Source organism: Sus scrofa, chromosome 13, assembly GCF_054392235.1.
Source record: "Sus scrofa isolate SSC_HxYL_T2T_F1_AM1 chromosome 13, Sscrofa_HxYL_maternal_Yorkshire_Landrace_v2.0, whole genome shotgun sequence".
NCBI lineage: Eukaryota > Metazoa > Chordata > Mammalia > Artiodactyla > Suidae > Sus > Sus scrofa.
The window spans coordinates 153,153,592-153,176,404 of NC_139395.1; the positions used below are offsets into that span (position 1 = coordinate 153,153,592).

Sequence of the window (22,813 nt, forward strand, 5' to 3'; positions counted from 1 at the left end):
ATTTGACCCCTAGCCTGGGAACCTCCATATGCCATGGTGCACACCTAAAAAGAAAAAAAAAAAAAAAAAAAAAAAAGGAAAACTCTGGCCTTATTTTTGGGTGGAAGCATATCTCCTGGAGTTGCCAATGTGCTAATGATTGGGTCCATCACGTTTTCCATTACACTGTCTAGGATGGCCCTTATCCTTTCCAGCTGAGAGACCTGTGCCCTCTCTCCCTCTCCTTCCCTGAGAACCCCTTCTTACTCCATGTCACAGACTGATTTGGGACCACATACAGTGCCAAGGGAGCCTCATTCTGGGCCTCCATGAACAGCATTCCCTGCAAAGCTGTAACTTCCACTAAAAGTCCGGGAAGCAGCCTGAGGGGGTGGCCTTGCAGGCAGGCCCCATTCCATCTTCTGACAGTTCATGATTTGGCATGGGGGTCTTGGTGAAGTGGCTAACAGAATAGAGAAGGTAGTCCTACTTCTCCACTGGGAAAGTTAAAATGCATGAGTTGACTGAAGACCACCAGGGTGTGGGAAAATGTGGAATAAGAAAGAAAGCTCCAGGTCCAGGTGTGGGGCCTGGGACTGGGTTAATGTTCAGCTAACACCATACAACCTTATGTGTTGAGCTGGTGGTTGGCAAAGCTTCTGGCCCACTTGGATTTTCCTTTAAGCTAAGCTTGACTAAGAATGTGCATAAGCATCACTCGATGGGGGGGGGTTATTTATTTATTTAGACAAAGAATATCCTTATTGCTCTCTGCTTCTGTAACTAGGTCTTCCTAAGAAGGTGGAAGATAAGTCAGTCCAGCAAGGTGGGCAGGTAAATGGAGGAAGTCTTTTCCTTTTCTGCCTGGGAGCCTCCCCTGGGTTCAGCTGCCCTCAAATGCCTCTGGGTCACTCTTCGTAGACTTATCGCTAGGCCTCTGAAAGCCTGTATGAGATCACAGAGACCACGTACCTATTTATCTCAGAGATGCAGCCTCTCTATTTGAGAGAGGCCTCAGTAATAAAAGCACAGCTCATCAAACAATAAAGCACTTATTGGGTACCTAATTCTGTGCTCAACACTGAGCTGGATGCAAAAAATAATAATATTATAATGCCTGTCATATATTAAATATTTTTAAAACCCAAGGATTCTTAATAAAACTGGGGGAGAGTAGCTCTAGGAGACCCCTTATTATTCACATCTTTCGTAGGAGGAAACTGAGCCCAGGGTAAAGTTGAACAACCTGCCTAAGACCCCGCAGCTTGTAGAACAGAGGTTTGATTGGAAATTCCAGGCCCTGAGCTCAGGAAAGACACTGGAAGACACTTTGCAGTCATTTTAGGACTTCCAAGATCCTGGCACCCTGTGGAGATAGTAGCTTTCCCAGATGATGGTGACAGAGAAAACGTGGACTCATTGACTGCGTGTTCTATCTTCTATTTTTTTCATAGTCCGTATATTTAGATTTGGTTTTGTGACAAGATCTCCCCTATGACTGTGAGGGCCTTTCTCAAGGTATACGAGGTATTTACACATCACTGTTTCAAACAGTACTCAAATGTACTTTTATTTACCTCACTATCTGTTTGTTCATCTAAGCACAGAGTATTTTATCTGGATCAGGTTCATCTGACAGCTCCAGAGTGGTTTTTCCACCCCTACATGCTCCAAATCCCTTACGCTAGGAGTTTTATTTTTCTGTCACCTGTTTGTTGGCTCAGTTTTCTCAGAACTTTGTTTTTTGGAGCAAGAGTGACTCAGGCCATGCTAGCTCAGCAGAGCAGCCAGGAGAGTGGGAAGAAGAGTCAATCCCTGTTAGGGAGGAATGGTGTTAGCCAAAATAATTGCCACAGGGGTCAAACAATTAGGATAAGTCATCATGAAAGCTGTTGTGGAGGTGAGCCAGGCACAGCGGAAGCTCCAACACCCATTCTCTCTCAAGGTACCTTGTTTTTCCCCAGTATCATATTTACTACTACATAAAATGAGTGTGAATGTTTAATGACTGGTTTAATGTATGTTCTTTCCCCTAGACTGTGAGCTCCATGAGAACAGGGGTCTTGTCTGCTTTATTCATCATTGTATATCCAAGGCCAACTGCTACCTTACACATGGGAAGTAAGTGTTTATCAAATGCATGAGTGAATGAATGGCAAACATTCCATCCTGAGAAGGAACAGGGATTATTATTATTATCATTATTATTATTCGGCAAAGTAGCAGCAACACTTTATTAACATGGTCTATGTTGACTATGTTAGGCAGTCATAGACAGTATATGTTGCTAGTGCTTGGCGTTAACACTCTGCACAGACAGATGGATTAAATGTTAAACTTTTCTTTGTAGGGCATATAGAAGGGAGGTGTGCTGAGAAGTGGATGGATTTTTTAAAAATTGAAGTATAGTCGATTTAAAATGTAGTGTTAGTTTCAGGTGTACAGCAAAGTGATTCATTTATATCTATTCTTTTTCAGATTCTTTTCCCTTATATGTTATTACAAAACATTGAATATAGTTTCCTGTGCTGTAGAGTAGGTCCTAGTACAATGTATATGTTAATCCCAACCTCCTAATTTATCCCTCTCCCCACACTCTTTCTTCTTTGGTAAACATAAACTCCATGTCTGTGAGTCACTTTCTGTTTTGGAAATGAGTTCATTTGTATATATATGTATGTATATAGTTTAGATTCCACATATAAATCTAAAAGACAGATATTTATCTTTGGGTTACTTAGTATGATAATCTCTAGGTCCATCCATGTTGCTGCAAATGGCATTATTTCATTCTTTTTATGGCTGAATAATATTCTATTCTCTCTATATATATATTTATATGGATATTCCACATATATATACATGATATTTCATATATATATATATGTGTGTGTATATATATATGCCACATCTTCATTCATTCATCTGTCAATAGATATTAGGTTGTTGCCATGTCTTCGCTATTGTAAACAGTGCTGCTGTGAACATTGGGGTGCATGTATCTTTTCAAATTATGATTTTCTTCAGATATATGCCAAGCAGTGGGATTGCTGGATCATATAGTAGCTCTATTTTTAGTTTTTAAGGAACCTCTATACTGTTCTCCCTAGTGACTGAAACCAGTTTACATCCCTACCAGTGCTGGAGGGTTCCTTTTTCTCCACGCCCTCTCTTTTTTCGATGATGACCATTCTGACAGGTGTGAGGTGGTAGGTACCTCATTGTAGTTTTGATTTTCATTTCTCTGATAATTACCCATGTTGAGAATCTTTTCATATGCCTTTAGGCTATCTATATGTTTTCTTTGGAGAAACATCTTTTATATCTTCCTGTTTTTGAGTAGGTTGCTTTTTTGATATTGAGCTGCATGAGCTCTTTGTATATTTTGGAGATTAATCCCTTGTCAGTCACATCATTTTCAAATATTTTCTCCCATTGTGTAAGTTGTCTTTTTGTTTTGTTTATGATACCTCTCACTGTGCAAAAGCTTTTAAGTTTAATTAAGTCCCACTTCTTTATTTTTGTTTTTATTTTCATTACTCAAGGAGACAGATCCAAAAATATGTTGCTGTGATTTATGTCAATGTTTTTCTCTAAGTTTTATAGTATATGGTTTTATATTTAGGTCTTTAATCTATTTTGAATTTATTTTTGTGTGTGGTATTAGGGAATGTTCTAATTTCATTTTTTTACATGAAGCTGTCCAGCATCCCTGTACCATTTAATGAAGAGACTGTCTTTTCTCCATGGTACATTCTTCCATCCTTTGTCATAGATTAATTGACCACAGGTGCATGGGTTTATTTCTGGATTTTCGATTGTATTCAATTGAACTATATGTTTGTTTTTGTGCTGGTACCATACTGTTTTGTTGACTCTAGCTCTATATAGTCAGAAGTCAGGGAGACTGATTCCTCCAGCTCCATTTTTCTTTCTCAAGATGGCTTTGGCTCTTAGAGGTTTTTTGTGCTTCTATACAAATTTAAAAAATTTTTGTTCTAGTTCTGTGAAAAATTGTATTGGCAATTTGACAAGGATTGCACTGAATCTGTAGATTGCCTTGGGTAGTATAGTCATTTTGACAATATTGATTCTTCCAATCCAAAAACATGATAAATCTTTCCATCTGTTTGTGTCATCTTTGATTTCTTTCATCAGTATCTTAGTTTTCAGAGTACAGGTCTTTTGCCTTCTTAGGTAGTTTTATTCCTAGATATTTTATTCTTTTTGATGTGGTGGTAGATGGGATTGTTTCCTTAATTTCTCTTTCTGGTCTTCATTATTAGTGTGTGGAAATGTGACAAATTTCTTTGTGTTAGTTTTGTATGCTTCAGCTTTACCATATTCATTGATGAGCTCTAGTAGTTTTCTGGTAGTGTCTTTAGGATGTTACATGTATAGTACCATGTCACCTGAAAAAAGTGACTGTTTTACTTCTTCCCTGACAATTTAGATTCATTTGTATTTCTTTTTCTTCTCTGATTACTGTGGCTAGGACTTCCAAAGCTGTCTGAATAAAAGTGATGAGAATGGGCATCCTTGTCTTGTTCCTGATCTTAGAGGGAATGCTTTCAGCTTTTCACCAATTGAGTATGATGTTATCTGTGGCCTTTATTAATATTGTGATATATGGCTTTTATTATATTGAGGTAGGTTCCCTCTATGCATTCTTTCTGGAGAGTTTTTATCACAAATGGATGTTGAATTTTATCAAAAGCTTTCCTGCTTTTACGTTGATCATATCATTTTTATTCAGTTTGTTAATGTGATGAATCACATAGACTGATTTGTGGCAATTGAAAAATCGTTTTATCCCTAGGATAAATACCACTTGATCATGGTTTATGATTCTTTTAATGTATTGTTGGATTTGGTTTGCTAGTATTTTGTTGAGAATTTTTATATCTATGTTCATCAGTGATGTTGGCCTGTAATTTTCTTTTTTTGTAGTATCTTTGTCTGGTTTTGGTATCACAGTGATGGTGGCCTCATAGAATGAGTTTGGAAGTGTTCTTTCCTCTGCAATTTTTTGGAAGAGTCTCAAACTTATAAATGTTAACTCTTCTCTAAATATTTAATAGAATTTGGCTGTGAAGACATCCAATCCTGGACTTTTGTTTTTTGGGAGTTTTTAAATCACATTTTCAATTTTAGTACTTGCAATTCATCTTTTCATATTTTCTATTTCCTCTTGGTTCAGTCTTGGAAGATTGTACCTTTCTAAGAATCTGTCCATATCTTCTAGGTTGTCCATTTTATTGGTATATAGTTGCTTGTAGTAGTCTCTATGGTCCTTTGTGTATCTGTGGTATTGGTTGTAACTTCTCATTTTTCATTTCAAATTTTATTGATTTGGGCTCTCTTCCTTTTTTTCTTGATGAGTCTACCTAAAAGCTTATAAATTTTATCTTTTCAAAGAACCAGCTTTTAGTTTTGTTGATCTTTTCTGTTGTTTTTGTTCTAGTATCTATTTCAAGTATTTGTGCTCTGATCTTTATGCTTTCTTTTCTTTTACTAACTTTGAGGGTTTTTTTTTTTTTGTTGTTGTTCTTTGTACAGTGTCTTTGGTATAAGCTTAGGTTGTTTGAGATTTTCCTTGTTTCCTGAGGTAAGCTTGTATGCTATAAACTTCCCTCTTAGAACTGCATTTGCTATATCCCATAGGTTTTGGATAGTTATGGTTTCATTTTCAGTTGTCTTTAGGTATCTTTTGATTTCCTCAGTGACCATTGTTCAGTAGTATATTATTTTAGCCTCTATGTATTTCTGTTTTTGGAGTTTTGTTCTTGTAGGTTGATTTCTGATGTTATAGCATTGTGGTTGGAAAAGATGCTTGATATGATCTCAGTTTTCTTAAATTTATTGAGTCTTGCTTTGTGACTCAGCATGGGATCTACCCTGGAGAATGTTCCATGTGCACTTGAAAAGAATAAGTATTCTGCTACTTTCAGATGGAATTCTCTGTGAATATCAATTAAATCTCTCTGGTCTAATATATCATTTAAGGCTTGTTTTTCCTTATTGATTTTCTTTCTGGATGATCTGTCCATTGATGTAAGTGGGTGCTAAAGTCCCCCACTATTACTGTGTTACTGTCAATTTTTTTTCCATGTCTGTTAACGTCTGCCATATATATATATTGAGGCGTTTCTAGGTTGGGTGCATATATATTTATAGTAGTTATATCATCTTCTTGGATTTATCCTTTGATAGTTATGTATTGTCTGTCTCTTCTAACAGACTTTAACAGACTTTATTTTAAAGTCTGTTTTGTCTGAGTATTGATACTCCAGCTTTCTTTTGATTTCCTTTTGCATGGAATACCTTTTATATCCCTTCACTTTCCATCTGTGTGTGTCTCTAGGTCTGAAGTGGGTCTCTTGTATCCAAGATGTATATAGTTTTTGTTATCAGTTCAGCCAGTCCTTCTCTTTTGGTTGGAGCATTTAATCCATTTACATTTAAGGCAATTATTAATATGTATGTTCTTGTAACCATTTTGTTAATTGTTTTAGATTTGGTTTTATAGATTTGGCTTTATATTTGGTTCTTTTTTTCTTCCTTTCCTCTTTTGTTCTTTTCTCTTGCAGTTTTTTTGTTTTTTATATTTTTGACAATTGGGTTTTTTTCCCCCACTTTTTAAAGTTTTTTTTTTGAAGTATAGCTGATTTACAATGTTGTGATAATTTCTGCTGTACAACAAAGTGATTCAGTTATACATATACACACATCCATTCTTCTTCAGATTCTTTTCACATATAGATTATCACAGAATATTGGGTAGAGTTTCCTTTGCTATATAGCAGGTCCCTATTGGTTAGCCATTCCATATACCATAGTGCATGAATGCCAATTCCAATCCTCCCAGTCCATCCCTCCCCTCCTTGGTAACTATAAGTTTGTTTTTAAAGTCTGTGAGTCTGTTTCTGTTCTGCAAATAAGTTTATTTGTATCATTTTTTAAGATTCCACATATAAGTGATATCATATGATACTTGTCTTGCACTGTCTGAGCATTTCTCATGTGATTTGATGACTATCTCAAATGTTGTATTCGGATTCCTTTCTCTTTTTTTGTCTATATCTATTATAGATTTTTGGTTTGTAGTTACCATGATATTTTGATATAGAAGTCTCTGTGTGTGTGTGTGTGTGTGTGCATCTTAATTAATTAATTAATTAATATTTTTAAGTCCACTCCTGTAGCATGGAAGTTCTTAGGTTAGGGGTCGATTTGGACTGTAGCTGTTGGCCACAGCCACAGCCACAGCCACAGCAATACCAGATCCAAGTCTTGTCTGCAACCTAGACAACAGCTCACAGAAATGCTAGATCCTTAACCCACCGAACAAGGCCAAGGATTGAACCTACCTCCTCATGGATAATAGTCAGGTTTGTTACCACAAAACCACAATGGGAAACTCCCTGATCTCTTAATTTTAAATGCATTTCAAATATCCTGCATTAGTACTCTCTTACTCTCATGATTAATGGCTTAGACACATGTGTGTGTGTATATTATTTCCTACCCTTACTGTATGTTTGCCTTTACCAGTAACTTTTCTCACTTCGTAATTTTCTTGTTTCTAGTTGTGGCCTTTACTTTTCTGCCTAATGAAGTTCCTTTAGCTTTTGTTGTACAGCTGGTGTTTGGTGTCTGACTGGCTTGCTTGCTTTCTTTTTATTTCTTTCTTTTAATTCTTGCTTGTCTGTAAAGCTTTTTATTTCTCTGTCAAATCAGACTGAGAGCCTTTCTTGGTATTCTTGGTTGTAGGTTTTTCTTTTCATCGCTTTAACTATACCATGCCACTTTTTCTGGCCTGAAGATTTCTGCTGAAAAATCAGCTGAAACCTTATGGGTATTTCCTTGTATGTTATTTATTCCTTTTAATATTTTCTATTTATCTTTAATATTTGTCAATTTGATTACTATGTGTATTGTCATGTACTTCCTTGGGTTAATCCTGTATGGAACTCTCTGTGCTTCCTGGACTTGGGTGACTCTTTCCTTTCCTATGTTAGGGAAGTTTTCAGCTATCATCTCTTCAAATATTTTTCAGGCCCTTTCTTGCTCTCTTCTCCTTCTGGGACCCCTATCATGCAAATATTGGTGATCTGATGTTGTCCCAGAGGTTTCTTAAACTGCCCTCATTTCCTTTCATTCTTTTTTCTTTATTCTGTTCTACTGCAGTGATTTCCTCCACTCCATCTTTCAGCTCACTGTTCTGTTCTTCTTCCTCATTTATTCTACTATTGATTCATTTTATTGTATTTTTCATTTCAGTTATTCTTCAATGCCGTTTAGTTATTTTTTTTATAGTTTCTAACTCTTTGTTAAAAACTTCTTGTATTTTCTCACTCTGTGCATCTATTCTTTTGCCACCTTCTTGGATCATTTTTATGATCATTACTCAGAAATCTTTCTTGGGTAGATTGCCTGTCTCCAGGTTTCTTAGTTGTTCTTCTGGGGTTTTATCTTGTTCCTTTGTCTGGAATATATTCCCCTGCTATCTCATTTTGTCTAAATTTATGTTTTTATTTTTATGCATGTAGAAGGTTAGTTAAATCTCTCAAATTGGAGAAGTGGCCCTCTATAGCAAATTTCCTATGTGTCTGAGCAGTATACTCCCTTCTCATCATCCAAGGACCAGGTGACAGCTCATCCCAGGGTAGGTTCTGACCTGTGTTTGTAGACTCAGTTCCTCAGGCTGTGGAATTGTAGTTTTCTTGCTTCTAGTGTCTGCCACCTAGAGTGTGAGGCTGATCTCTAGCCTTGTGGATGCTTCCTGCCCACTGCTGGGTGGAGCTGTGTCTTGGCCCTCTGATGGGCAGGGCTTTGTCAAGAGGTCTATCTTGAAGTGGCTGTGGGCTTAGGAAGTAATAAGGCAGGCTGTCTGCTAATGACTGGGGCTGCATTCCTACCTTATTGGTTGTTTCGCTTGAGGTGTCCCAGTACTGGACCCTACAGGCTGTTGAGTGGGGCTAGATCTTGGTGCTAATTACCCAGGGAAGATGTCTGCCTCCAGCAAGAGTTCAAGTAGACGAACACTTCCTAATATTTCCTCCACCAGCTTTTATGACCCCAGAGTGATCCACAGCTGCCCCCACCTGCCTAGGATACCCTCTAAGACCAGCAGTTAGGTCTGACCCATGCTCCTATGCAGTCACTGCTTTTGCTCTGGATCCTGGTGTCCATGAGAACTTTCATGCACCTTCTACTTGTGGAGTCTCAGTATCTCCCAGTCCTGTGGAGCTGCTGCAATCAAGCCCCACTGGTCTTCAGAGCCAAGAGCTCTGGAGGCTCCTTCTTCTGATGCCAAATGTGGGGCTCATAACTCTCACTCTGTGAAGAACTTCAGCAATATATTTTTCTCCAGTCTTTGGGTCACCAACCTTGTGTGCATGGAATTTGATTTTATCACACATGGACCCTTCCTACTGTCTCATCATGGTCTTTCTTTGTCTTTGTATATAGACTATCTCTTTTGGTAGGTTCATGTCTTTCTTATCAATAGTTGTTCATTGGTTAGTTGTGATTTTTGTGTTCTTGTAAGAGGAGGTGAACTCAAGGTCCTTCTAATCCACCATCTTGTCACCAATCCAAGTCCAAGGATTATATATAATAGTAAATACAGTGTAGAAATATTTAACAGAAAATTAGATATAGGTAAAGATATAGTTAGTGAGTTACAATATAGGACTAAAAAAAAAAGTCCAGAGGAAAAAATGCTGGGGAATACAGGTGAAAAGTTAAGAGACAAGGAAGATGGCAGGGGAAGGTCTAAATCAATTCATCCAAGTTGCAGTAGGAGAAGAAATAGAAATTTGGAGAACAATATATGACAAGATATTGGATAACATCAGAAATGAAAAAGAGATAGTAATACACCAACTTGAGCTAAGCAAAATAAATAAAAAGATGTTCATTCCCAGCTACAACATAATTGAAATTTGGAACTCCAAAGACTAAGAGAAGATCTTAAAAGAAGCCAGAGGGGAAAAATACAAATTACTTTCAAAGAAGTGACAGCTTGTCAGCTGACTTCTCTACTTAACGAGGAAAGCTAAAAGACAGTGAAATAATATCTTCAATGCACTGAGCAAGTAATTGCTTTGAATTTTATGTATGTCAAGAATAAGGGTAAGTACTACTCAGCCATAAAAAAGAACAAAATAATGCCATTTGCAGCAACATGGATGGAACTAGAGACTCTCATACTAAGTGAAGTCAGAAAGAGAAAGACAAAAATCATATGATATCACTTATATATGGAATCTAATATATGGCACAAATGAACCTTTCCACAGAAAAGAAAATCGTGGACTTGGAGAATAGACTTGTGGCTACCAAGGAGGGGTGGGGAAGGGAGTGGGATGGATGGGGACCTTGGGGTTAATAGATGCAGACTATTGCCTTTGGAATGGATAAGCAATGGGATCCTGCTGTGTAGCACTGGGAACTATATCTAGTCACTTATGATGGAGCATGATGATGTAAGAAAAAAATCTATGCATGAATGTGTAATTGGGTCACCTTGCTGTATAGTAGAAAATTGACAGAACACTGTAAACCAGCTATAATAAAAATTATATAAAAAACAAACAAAAAAGAATATGGGTAAATAAACAAAAACTGGGTTTTTCTACAGCAGAACATCATTAAATGAATTCTAATATTTATAGTCATAATTTCACTGGAGTGTACATAGCAGACAATGCAATAACAATGGATTAATTTCTAAACAAAATAAATATCTCATACAACTCAATATAAAAAAATTAAAAAATGGGCAGAAGATAATAGACATCTCTCCAAAAAAGACAGATGGCCAACAGGCACATGAAATGATGCTCAACACTCCTAATTATTAGAGAAATCCAAGTCAAAACCACAATGAACTATCACCTCACACTGGTCCCAATAGTTATTATAAAAAAATCTACAAATAATAAATGCTGGAAAGGTGTGGAGAAAAGGGAACCCTCCTGTACTGTTGGTGGGAATGTAAATTGGTTTAGCCACTGTGGAAAATAGTATGGAGGTTCCTTAAAAACTAAAAATAGAAATACTGTATGTTTCAGCAATCCCACTTCTGGGCATATATCTGGAAAAGATGAAACCTCTAATGTGAAAAAATACACTCACCCCCAAATTCATAGTAGCACTATTTATAACAGTCATGACATGGAAACAACTCAAGCACCCATCAACAGACAATTGATTTAAGAAAATGTGGTATACATACACAGTGGAATATTACTTAGCCGTAAAAAATGAAATAATGCCACTTGTAGCAACATGGGTGGACCTAGAAAATATCATGCTAAGTGATGTAAGTCAAACAGAGAAAGGCAAATATTATATGATATTACTTATATATGGAATTTAAAAAAATAATGCAAACAAATCTATATACTAAACAGAAATGGACTCACAGACATAGAAAACAAACTTATGGTTACCAAAGAGGAAAGGGGGGGATAAATTAGGAGTTTGGGATTAACAGATACAAACTACTGTACATAAAGTAGATAAGCAACAAGGATTCACTGTGTAGCACAGGGAATTATATTTAGTATCTTATAATAACCTATAATGGAAAATAATCTGAAAAAATATATAACAGAATCATTTTGTTGTATACCTGAAACTAACACAATAGTGTAAATCAACTATACTTTAATAAAAATAAATAAAAATTTAAAATTTTTAGGAGTTCCCATCATGGCTCAGTAGAAACAAATCTGATTAGCTTCCATGAGGATGCAGGTTCGATCCCTGGCCTTGCTCACTGGGTTAAGGATCCAGCGTTGTTGTGAGCTGTGGTGTAGGTTACAGACATGACTCAGATCTGACATTGCTCTGGCTGTGGTGTAAGCCAGCAGCTACAGCTCTGATTAGAACCCTAGGCTGGGAACCTCCATATGGGCCTGAAAAGAAAAAAAAAATTAAATTAAAAAATTTTAAATATAAGTGAAGTGTCAAAATCATGCTAAGTAAAAGAAGCCAGTAACAAAGGAATATATACAGTATACTTTCATTAATGTAAAATTCTTGAAAAATCAATCTATTATATGTAAACTGATATATGATGACAAAAAGCAGGTCAGTAATTGTCTGGAGGTCAAGGATAGGGGAGGAATGGACTGCCAAGGATATGAATTCTTTGAGGGTGAAGGAAATATTCTGATTCTTGATTTTGGCAGCAGCTTTGCAGGTATATAAATGTGTCAAAAATCATCTAATTATATACTTTTACGTGGGCACAGTTTGCAAATTATACAAATTGATTTAAATAGTACATGGATAAACTTTAGGATCAGGGCTGACCACATAATTTGCCAGACCTGGTGCAGAATGAAAATGTGGGCCCTTTGTTCAAAAAGGCAGGAAGAAAGCTTTTTCCTATCTTCTGTGGTCTCCACCTTCATGGTCTTTTTGACTATTTAATGCCATGCTCTCTTGGGCTCAGAGATACTCCGGGGCAAGTACAAATCCTCCCAGGCACTTGGGGGCTCCACCTCATGACTCTACACTAGTGAAGACATGAAATCCACAAACTGCTGGGTTACCCCTCCCTTTAGGTGCCAGACCAGCCCTAGAAAGTGGAGCCAGTCATCCTCCCTTCCCATGGTCTTCCACTCCATCACACAGAACATTGCAACCTGGATGTGCTAGGTTCCTGGACAGAGGTATATATGAGAGGTTCACTCCACCATGTTGATGCTGAGAAGGTGTTACTAGAATCTGGGTTCTTGTTCATGCAGCTGAAGAATGAACTTTGAAAACACACAGGCAGCAATCAAGCAAAGTCTTTATTGCAGGAAAGCAAAAAGCTTCCAGGGCTGCTGGGAGGGGGAATAAGAGCCCCCCTCTATTGTCCTTTAGGGTTTTTTATCCCTTAAAGATGGAGGGGGCACCAACATGGGGTCCAGAAAGATGTGGTTTTTCCCCCATTGGCCTTGCCCAGTTACTTATATCAGTCCTTGTCCAATAGGAGTCTTAGGGTGGAAATGTCCCATAAGTTTTATGGTTTCTTTGCCCTTCTCTTCCCTTAGACTGAGTCACCATTCCTCTCATTCCTTTTCTATCAGTTGAGGAGTGGGTTAAAGATTAAGGTCCATGTGGGTGTAGGTACACTCCCTCTAGCAAACAAGGCCTGTGGGGATGTTACTCCCTGGAGTCCTTAAGCTACAAATGTTAATCAATAGCCGTATCAAAGAATGCATCAAAGCCCATGCTCCTACACTGACTACCCAAGCAGTTATTCTGCCTCAGTGTCACCTTTGAATTTGCCGTGGTGCTGCCAGCCTGGGGCAGGGATGCCACCCCCACCCTCAACCCAGATACTGCAGGGCCCAACCCCAACCCTCTCTGTGCCCTTGCCCAGGCCCGTAACAGGGCATAGGGCATCAGCTGTCACTGGATGGGACTGGGAGGGGTAGGCTGGGGACTTGGGGGGTGAGAGTGGTTTGCTGAGATCCTGTTCCAGGAAGATGGTAGGAGGTGGGATCAGTCTTGAGCTGGACCTCCAAGCCCCCGGCACATTGTCAGACTTCCCTTGTAAAACTCAAATTCAAAGATGTAATTATTAAATCAAGAATAGGCCTTTGTGAGTATGAGGTCCTATATGACCGCCCTAGTTGCAGGCCCTCATGACCCTGTATAAAATATTCATACAATGGAGTAACATAGAACAATTAAAAGGAAGATGCTGTAGACACACACAGTGTATGTATAAATCTCACAAACATAATACTGAGTGAAAGAAATTAGTCACACATAAAAACCTCAAAGTATAATTCTATTTATATAAACTTTGGAAACTGGAGCAAATTAAACTATATTGTTTAGGGTACACACATAGGCTGTAAAGCCATAAACATGAAAAGGCTTATAAAGGTAGGGTAAAGATTACCTCCAGGGAAATGGTGGGCTTGTGACCTCAGTTTTCTTTCTCATCCTTTCTTGATCCCTTTCGATTATATATATATATTAACCAGGACCCCTGATGAATAAAATAGCATTTTCTATGAACCATCTTTGGGGAAATCTGAGGCCCCCCTGGCTGCTATTTCAGACTTGCTGCCCATCACGTTAACTACGACCAGTGCATCTGATGTTTAAGTGCCACCCCTGACCTCTGCTGTTCTAGAATCTTGTCATCCCTGTGGATACTGTAAAGCCCACTTCTGTAACAATGTCGTCTACTCTCAGTCTTGGCCTGCAGAAAACAGATATAACTGGACTTTTGACAATGTGTGTCCTCTTCTCATCAGCATGTTTCTCATTGCCTTGGTTAATACAGTATCTTTCAGGCCCTGCTAAAAAACAGACAGTGATAGGTTTTCAGGTTTATAAGCAGGCTCATTCTAGACTCCAGTTTCTCCAAGCCGTTTGAGACTATCCTCCACAGTTTGCATCTCTACTTCATTTGTTATGGGTCATGTTATTTTTCTAATCTTCAGGAACCATCCCAGGAGTATATTAGAACTGTCACCCAGGACCCTTTAACAGGCAGTTGTTAAATCTTTTTTTAGGCTTTTATTCTTCCTCTCTTGATCCAGCACCCTAGGTTCCACTCCCAGGCATATTTTCCCTTCACCTGCCTGTACATGCCAGCCAGGTCCTGCAGCTCTTATATATTTTCTCTTTCTTCTCTTAGCAAGCCTGGTATTCCCTCAGTCAGGTTTTTGCAGAATCTTGGTCTTAAATCAGCATCTGGTGACCAGATGGAAGTCGAGACAGATTCTGAAGAGGGCAAGGATTTCCTTGAAAGTATGGTTCGTAGATTTAGCAAATAAAAATACAGGATATAGGAGATTAGGATACTAAAAAACTCTTCATTGTTTATCTGAAATTCAGATTTAGCTGGGCATCTTGCACATTATCTGGCAACATTTTCATAGCCTTTAAGCATCGGAAGCTCTCTTCCTACAAGGGAGAGTTGGTCACTTCAACAGGCCCAGAGGGTTCGGCAATTCAAAGTTCTCATTAAATCCCTAGCCTGATCTTCAGCTGTGCCTCCCCTCCAGCTGCAGGAAATGAGTGTCTTTTAAAATGCTGTTAAGGAAATATTCGGACTCTTTCACCACTTAAAGCTGTTAATACAGCTAAGCCTGTGATTTTCTCTCTGCAGAGAATCAGTAGTGATTACCGACAGCTATCCGACTCCAGGTTTCTTCCTTACAGTTATTATTGCCCCCATATCCCTCAACTGCCTGACACAGTGGTTCCTAAATTTGTCAGCACAGCAGAATCATCTGGGATCTTCTAGAAATACTGGTGCCTGTGTCCTACCCCCAAGAAATGGTGATGTAATTAGTTTTAGGTGTGGTCTGGGTTAGGCATTTTTAAGAGATTACCAGGTGACTAATGCTAGGACCAGTTAGTGTAGCCCCCTTGTAGCTGTATCCCATTTCATCTCATTACAGGTAAGTCTTGGCAATCTACTACCATAGCATCCAGGCAGTATCAAAATCCAGTCCTTATTGTCATCCAACTAGTGAATAATCCAACTACAAAATCTTACCCTCAGAGTCTACCTCCTAGGATCCTTCTTGGTGTCAACTATCTTAGGTAGGATTTCCTGAATACAGGGAATTTTATCCAAGTAACTTGCCATAAATGCTCTTAGGAGTGAGGAAGGCAGAAACAAGGCAGGAGTGAAAACCAGCAGGAATGTGGTCCTAGTTGGAGACTAGCTGGAGAATGTGATCCCATGGTGAGCTCTGGAACACAAGTTCAGCTGCAGAGTTAGTCCTATCTTGAGCCAAGGGGGCCGACCTTTTGTGTCCCTACATCAGTTAATCATTGGCTTAGGTCTGCTCCCAAGGGGATGGTAGAGGGTTGGAGGGCAGCTTCTTAGCCAGGGCTAGGACTAGGGTGATGTGAGCAGAGTTAAGTTTGAAGGGTGCCAAAATCTTAGCAATCAAGATGAATACTATTTTAATGCAACAACTTAAATAAATCCAGATGAACCTCCCCAAACTCAAAACAAAGTCAAATTTTAAATAAAGAGAATTAGGGGAGGAGGTTCCTATATGGCCACAGTCACGTCTCAGAGAGAGGGCAGCTGTGGCTTGTTATCAGTCAACAACTGCAGCATCTGAGGGGTGGGTACAGCTAAAGGGCACCTGGGTGGGGCAACAACAACATCCAGGAGACCACCTTTCCCCAGTTCCATGTATTTAAGCTTGGGTTGATGTCACTTCCCTAGGATGAGGGGAAGGGAGAAGGGGAGAATAAAACTTGGATCTGTTTCCTAAGGCCAAAAATCTGTGGTCCTGGTGATTGTTTCTGGGATGAAATTGTGACCCAAACAAACTTAATCAGCTTCCTCTCAAGGATATTTCTGCTGGAGCTAATAGAAAAGATGCTCTAGAGTTCCCGTCTTGGCTCAGTGGTTAGTGAACCCAGCTAGCATCCATGAGGACAAAGGTTTGATCCCTGGCCTTGCTCAGTGGGTTAAGGATCCAGCGTTGCTGTGAGCTATAGTGTAGGTCGCAGATGTGGTTCAGATCCCGAGTTGCTGTGGCTATGGTGTAGGCCAGCAGCTATGGTTCCGGTTGGACCCCTAGCCTGGGAACCTCTGTGGGTGCAGCCCTAAAAGACAAAAAGACCAAAAAAAAAAAAAAAAAAAAAAGAAGAACAAAAAGAAAGAAAAGAAAAGAAAAGATGCTCTGAACAAAAAGAAAAGAAAAGATGCTCTAGAGCTGCTGGTGGACTGCACTGAAGGAATTCGCAGGAGAAGAGATCAACACGCAAAGAAAATTGGAGCCAAAAATGAAGCTAGAGAAAGAGAGTGGCCTGAAAACATTGATTCTGCTGGACTCAGGTGGGCCAAGTTTTTTTCTGTTCTATGATGTTTCAAATAGGAATATGTTTATTGTATAGAACAGGAAGTCTGACTTAAGGAATAAAACCAACTTAAGGAAGAAAAAAGGGGTGGGAGAAGAGGAGAAGGAGAGAGAGAAAAAGTAACTTCACATGACTGGAGGGCCTAGGAGTAGGTTTGTTTCAGGTGTGGCAAGAAACAGGGCCTGCATGACGTCAGCAAGATCTGTCTCCTGGATCTGCTTTCTTAGGATTAGCTTCATGTTTAGGTTAAACATGAATCAGACAATAAGCTGAGGGACAGATACTCAGGTTTCCTCAAAATCTACTTATTTCTCATGACAATAGTTCCATGATTCTTGAATCAAACAACCATGTTTGGATTCCCTCTTTTCTTTTCTCTCTCTCTCTCTTTTTTCTCCCTCCCCTGCTTTTTTCTATTTAGGGCTGCACCTGTAGCATATGGAGGTTCTCAGGCTGGGTGTTGAACTGGAGCTACAGCAACTCGGGATCTGAGCCACATCTGTGACCTACATCACAGGTCATGGCAACGCCAGATCCTTAACCCACTGAGCGAGGCCAGGGATCCAGCCTGCATCCTCATGGATACTAATTGGGTTTTGAACCCACTGAGCCACCATGGGAACTCCAAGGAGTCCTTCCTTCTTAGGAAAGAATTAGTCCCTAGTATTAGCCATTCTTCCCCACCAGTTCTCTCCTCATGATCACTAGTACCTGAGTCTTCCTACAGGAGAGTTTGGGTTTAAATTGCACTTCCTCATCCTGCCCCACTACAGTAAATACTTCCTCACTGTTCTGCTGCTTTCACAAATTGTGTTTTCTCTAAATTCTCATACTGTCTTCTGTTACTACACTTTCCTTTTGGTTTTCCTTTCTCTTCTTAAAATGAGTTCTTAAACTTCTCCGAAATGATGCAGGCTTTCTTCCTTCTTCCCAAGAGATCTGTATGTAAGCTGTTTGACATAGTGCCTGGCATGTAGTGTGCTTGATAAATAACTATGATGATGATACCTGTGACAATGGCAGTGATGCAGCACAGCTCCCTTACATAAGTTTGGGAAGATTTGACAATGATTTCCAATTCTTAAACCCTTATAGAGGATCTTCTTCATGGGTTACCTATATTTCCTGCTGCAAAATACCATTTCTAGTAAGTTTTGAATATACGTAATTCTCCCTGAGTAATTGTGTGTATTCAAAAGGGAGAATGAAAAGTCTTAAAATTTTCATTTATCTGTCATCTCAGTTTCCTTAAGTCTCACTACAGTGTATTTTTTTCTAGATGAAACTCTTTAAACCCAGGGCAGGTTCACACCTATTAATATGCACGGCTGGCTTGAACACAGGAACAGGATTTATTTATTTAAAATGATTTTTATTTTTTCCATTGCAGTTGGTTCACAGTGTTCTGTCAATTTTCTACTGTACAGCACAGTTGGTTTACAGTGTTCTGTCAATGTTCTACTGTAGAGCAAAGTCACACATACATATATACATTCTTTATCTCACATTATCATCCTCCATCATAAGTGACTAGATATAGTTCCCGGTGCTATACAACAGGATCTCAGATTTATTTTTGATGTTGTAAAAAGCATTTCTTCTTATTCCTTTCTTTTTAAATTGATAACGAGAGTCTCAAATACAACACTGAGACTATGACTCCAAGGGAGTTCAATAAATACATTGAAAACTGGAGGGAAAAATCTGTGAAAGGACTGATTTAATTATTTGCATTGACTTTTTTTTTTTTTTAATGGAATGGGCTTGTTTTCCCATCAAGTGGACACAGCTCAAGTGTTCTTACAGAGGTTGTGAGGCCTGAAGCCTGAGGGCAAATACTTGATGTGTGCAGTTAAAAAGTGGCAGGCAGACTGGTGGAAACAGCATGTAACTAGTTTATGTTACCAATCAGCCTGGCATACCCCGGCCCATTCTAATAATAAGCTTCAAGTATATGCTCTGGGTTGCAAATATGAATTTAAGAAAGAATTTTAATTATTTAGTAGCCAATGTTCTAGGAGCAAGGAGCTCCTGCTTCCTGCTTGGTGTCCCTGGTGTCTCATATCTGAAGTTAACCTTTGTCCTCACCCCCATGCTGGATCTATGCTATGGAAAAAGATTTTTTTCACCTTGGGCATTAAATCAAAGACTGTGATTTATAACACCATTTTCAGTCTGCTGGCTTATGCCTGAATCATAAAACATTTCTAATAGCTGATTTTAGGATTTCTTTCCTCCCATTATGATTGAGTGCAGAAAACTCCAGTGGTCCATTTTTCCTAAAGCAGCTCACTTAAGTTTTCTTTTCCCTGTCTTTTGGATCTGCATCTATAGTGGAGACTGCTTGATCCTGTCTTTGGTCTGATGAGCCTGGGTACCAGGATCCAGTCTGGAAACATCAGAAGACTTCTCCTAGTTCAGGTCCTTAAAAATGCCAAGCTTGAATAGGCTAATTGTGCCAGTTTCCTTTTTTTTTGCTGCATACCCCTCCCCCCACAAGCCTTCCTCTGCCTGATTACACTTTAAGACTAAGTCCTCCAACATCTTCGCCAGGAGTCCCTGGCCCTCGAGAGACCTTTTTCCTCTCTGCCCGACTGCTTAGAATCTCATGTTATATTTAGTGAGGACAGACTCTCTGCCACCATGACAGAGAAGTAGTTATTATTGCATGTTTGGAAATAATCTTGACAAAGGAAATATAAAGAAGGTCTTAGAAGGCTTTGGCCTCAGATGGCAAAGAAGGAAAAGTCCACGTGCATAACAAGATTGCATGAGTTATTTTCAGTCCCCTGGTTGAGATGCTGAGGGGGTGACTTCTTCAAGTGAAGCTGAAGTGAGAGGTGCTGCAGGAGCATTTCTGGCTTTCAGCAGGGGTGGAGGGACTTCTGGGCAGAGTGTTATGTGAAAGAACCCATCCCCACCTCTGTTACTCTACTATGGCTTCCCTTCCCATTCTCCCACTACTAATGCTCCTTCATCAACACCAACCCCAACTTGTTGCAACAAGCTACCCAATGGCTTGTTTGCCGAGGTGCCCTTTCCTTTCCATCCCTTCCCCCTTTTAACTGTATAAATCTCATATCTTTTGGATTGTCCTTGATTACATGAGGTAGGTAGGGAGGTATTATTAACTCTATTTTACACATAAGAAAACCTAACATCAGAAATATTAAGTAGTTTGCCTAAGGTCACATGCCCACTATAGCAGTAGCAGGTCTACCTGACCCAAAGTCCATCTTCTTGCTGCATTATACTCTTCTGATGCCCATTTTCCAAATGGCATAGCTAAGAGGAAGTGTGGAGGGCCACAGGAAGGTAGAAATCATGGTTGACTAAAGCTCAGGAACCTGACTTCTGGTCATAGCTCTCTTTGATGTTCGGTAAATCTTTTTTCTCAGTGCCCTCATTTGCCATATAAAATGGAAGGGATGCTTTCTACATTTATTCCACTTCTAAATGGACAGACGTTAAGACACTTTCATGACTCTTTATTCTTACTTTCTGTATTTAGGAAACCCATGAGGTCACAGCATTTAATCTCAGAAACAATGATTTACAGTCAGATCATGGGAAGAGAAAGTCATTTTGCCACATGCTATGAGTGGTATCAAGCTGGCACTACTGCTGGGGTGGAGAGCTATTTTCCAAAGTGAATTCATGTATATTTTTTCCATGTTAGTAAATTTTTAAAAAATTTTCATAGAGAAAGGAAAGCTTTATAAAATCTTTACAAAAAGATCAATGTGAAAAGAAGGATAGATATATAAAATCATAATTTTATGACCATCATTGTGAAAACTGACTTAGATAATAATCATTAATTGATGTTAAATTTGTTGGATGAAAATTATTAGGGAATAGGATATAGAAAAATCTATCAAATATCATTTCAATTAATTAATTAAATTCAACTTCATCAATAATGTAACAAACATCATTTACTCTTAATGTAATGCACTGAAAAAGACATAATATCTCCGAGGTAGTCATTTTGTTAAAATCTTAAACTTTAAATAATGAAGAGATAATCCTTTTCCCCCAAAGTCATCACTATTCTAAATTTTAACACATATTTGACCTATTTGAGTTATATACCGTGTGTTTTAAAAAGGAATCTTTTCATAATAAAAACACAAAATGTTCTGAGCACTCTAATCTTTGAGTTAAACTTATTTATAAAAAAAATGACTTCAGGAATTCCCTCTGTATCTCAGTGGTAACGACATGTGGATGCAGGTTCAATCCCTGGCCTTGCTCAGTGGGTTAAGGATCACGTTTTGCCGTGAGCTGTGGTGTAGGTTGAAGATGTGGCTCAGATCTGGCATTGCTGTGGCGGTGGCATAGGCCAGCAGCTGCAGTTCCAGTTGGACCCCCCTAGGCTGGGAACTTCCATATGCCATAGGTGCGGCCCTAAAAAGACCCAAAAAAGGGGAGGGGGAACTTCATCGTCCTTGTGTATATATGAATACGGAACAACATAATTAGTGCCAAGATGAGGAGGGCTAGGTACTAGTTTTCTCTGAAAGCATCATTAGTAGACAGCCTGACCTAAGGTATAGCATCTATGGTTCCCCCAACTCTGTGATTCTGATTTAGACTCTACTAAAATAGAGTACTCCTTTAGGATATTACACATACTTGTTCACTAAAAAATTTATTGGAGTTCCCGTTGTGGCGCAGTGGTTAACGAATCCGACTAGGAACCATGAGGTTGTGGTTTCAGTCCCTGCCCTTGCTTAGTGGGTTAACGGTCTGGCGTTGCCGTGAGCTGTGGTGTAGGTTGCAAACGCGGCTCGGATCCCACATTGCTGTGGCTCTGGCATAGGCTGGCGGCTACAGCTCTGATTCGACCCCTAGCCTGGGAACCTCCATATGCCACGGGAGCGGCCCAAGAAATAACAAAAAGACAAAAAAAAAACTACTAATCACTGTAGTTGACAGTTTAGATTAATAGGAAATAATTAGAGTCATGGGAACTCTTATGTGATTTTTCATAAGTTGTGAAAACTATTGATTCTGATCTCTCTTTTTCTTGTCTCCTTAATTATAATGCCTTTTATCCTTAATGGTTGTTATTGCATTGTTAGCAGGAAAAATTTTCTTGATAAAGTTGTAAGGAACAGATAGATAATTGCCTACCTACATAATTGGAAGCATTTTGTTACATGTTGGCAAACTTAAAGCATAGCAAGCTATAGAAATGTTGCTTTAAATGGACATTTTTCCTTTTCTTTAAATTTGTATAATGATTTTGATTTTTTTCCATTATAGCTGGTTTACAGTGTTCTGTCAATTTTCTACTATACAGCATGGTGATCCAGTTACACATGCATGTATAGATTCTTTTTTCTCAAATTATCATGCTCCATTATAAGTGACTAGACATAGTTCCTAGTGCTGCACAGCAAGATCTCATTGCTAATCCATTCCAAAGGCAATAGTCAGCATCTATTAACCCCAAGCTCTCATTCTATCCCACTTCCTCCCCTTCCCCTTGGCAACCACAAGTCCATGATTTTCTTTTCTGTGGAAAGATTCATTTGTGCCTTATATTAGATTCCAGATATGTGATATCCTATGGTATTTGTCTTTCTGACTTATTTCACTCAGGATGAGAGTCTCTAGTTCCATCCATGTTGCTGCAAATGGCATTATTTTGTTCTTTTTTATGGCTGAGTAGCATTCCATTGTGTATATACACGACATCTTCCTAATCCAATCATTTGTTGATGGCCATTTGCGTTGTTTCCATGTCTTGGCTATTGTGAATAGTGCTGCAATGAACATGCAGTGCCTGTGTCTTTTTTAAGGAAGTTTTGTCTGGATATATGCCAAAGAGTGGGACTGCTGGGTCATATGGTAGTTCTATGTGTAGTTTTCTAAAGTACCTCCATACTGTTCTCTGTAGTGGTCATACCAGCTTACATTCCCACCAACAGTGCAGGAGGGTTCCCTTTTCTCCACACCCCCTCCA

At 38.9% G+C, this 22,813-nt stretch overlaps 1 protein-coding gene across 1 annotated transcript in view; it reads left to right on the plus strand.

Annotated features, from left to right (window-relative positions):
* LOC146397704 (uncharacterized) overlaps nucleotides 1-22,813 on the plus strand; it is a 68,607-nt gene that overhangs the window by 31,543 nt on the left and 14,251 nt on the right. Inside the window, exon 4 of the mRNA XM_084989975.1 lies at nucleotides 2,016-2,100. The gene's annotated coding sequence lies outside the window, so the exon portion shown is untranslated. The remainder of the gene's footprint in view (nucleotides 1-2,015; nucleotides 2,101-22,813) is intronic.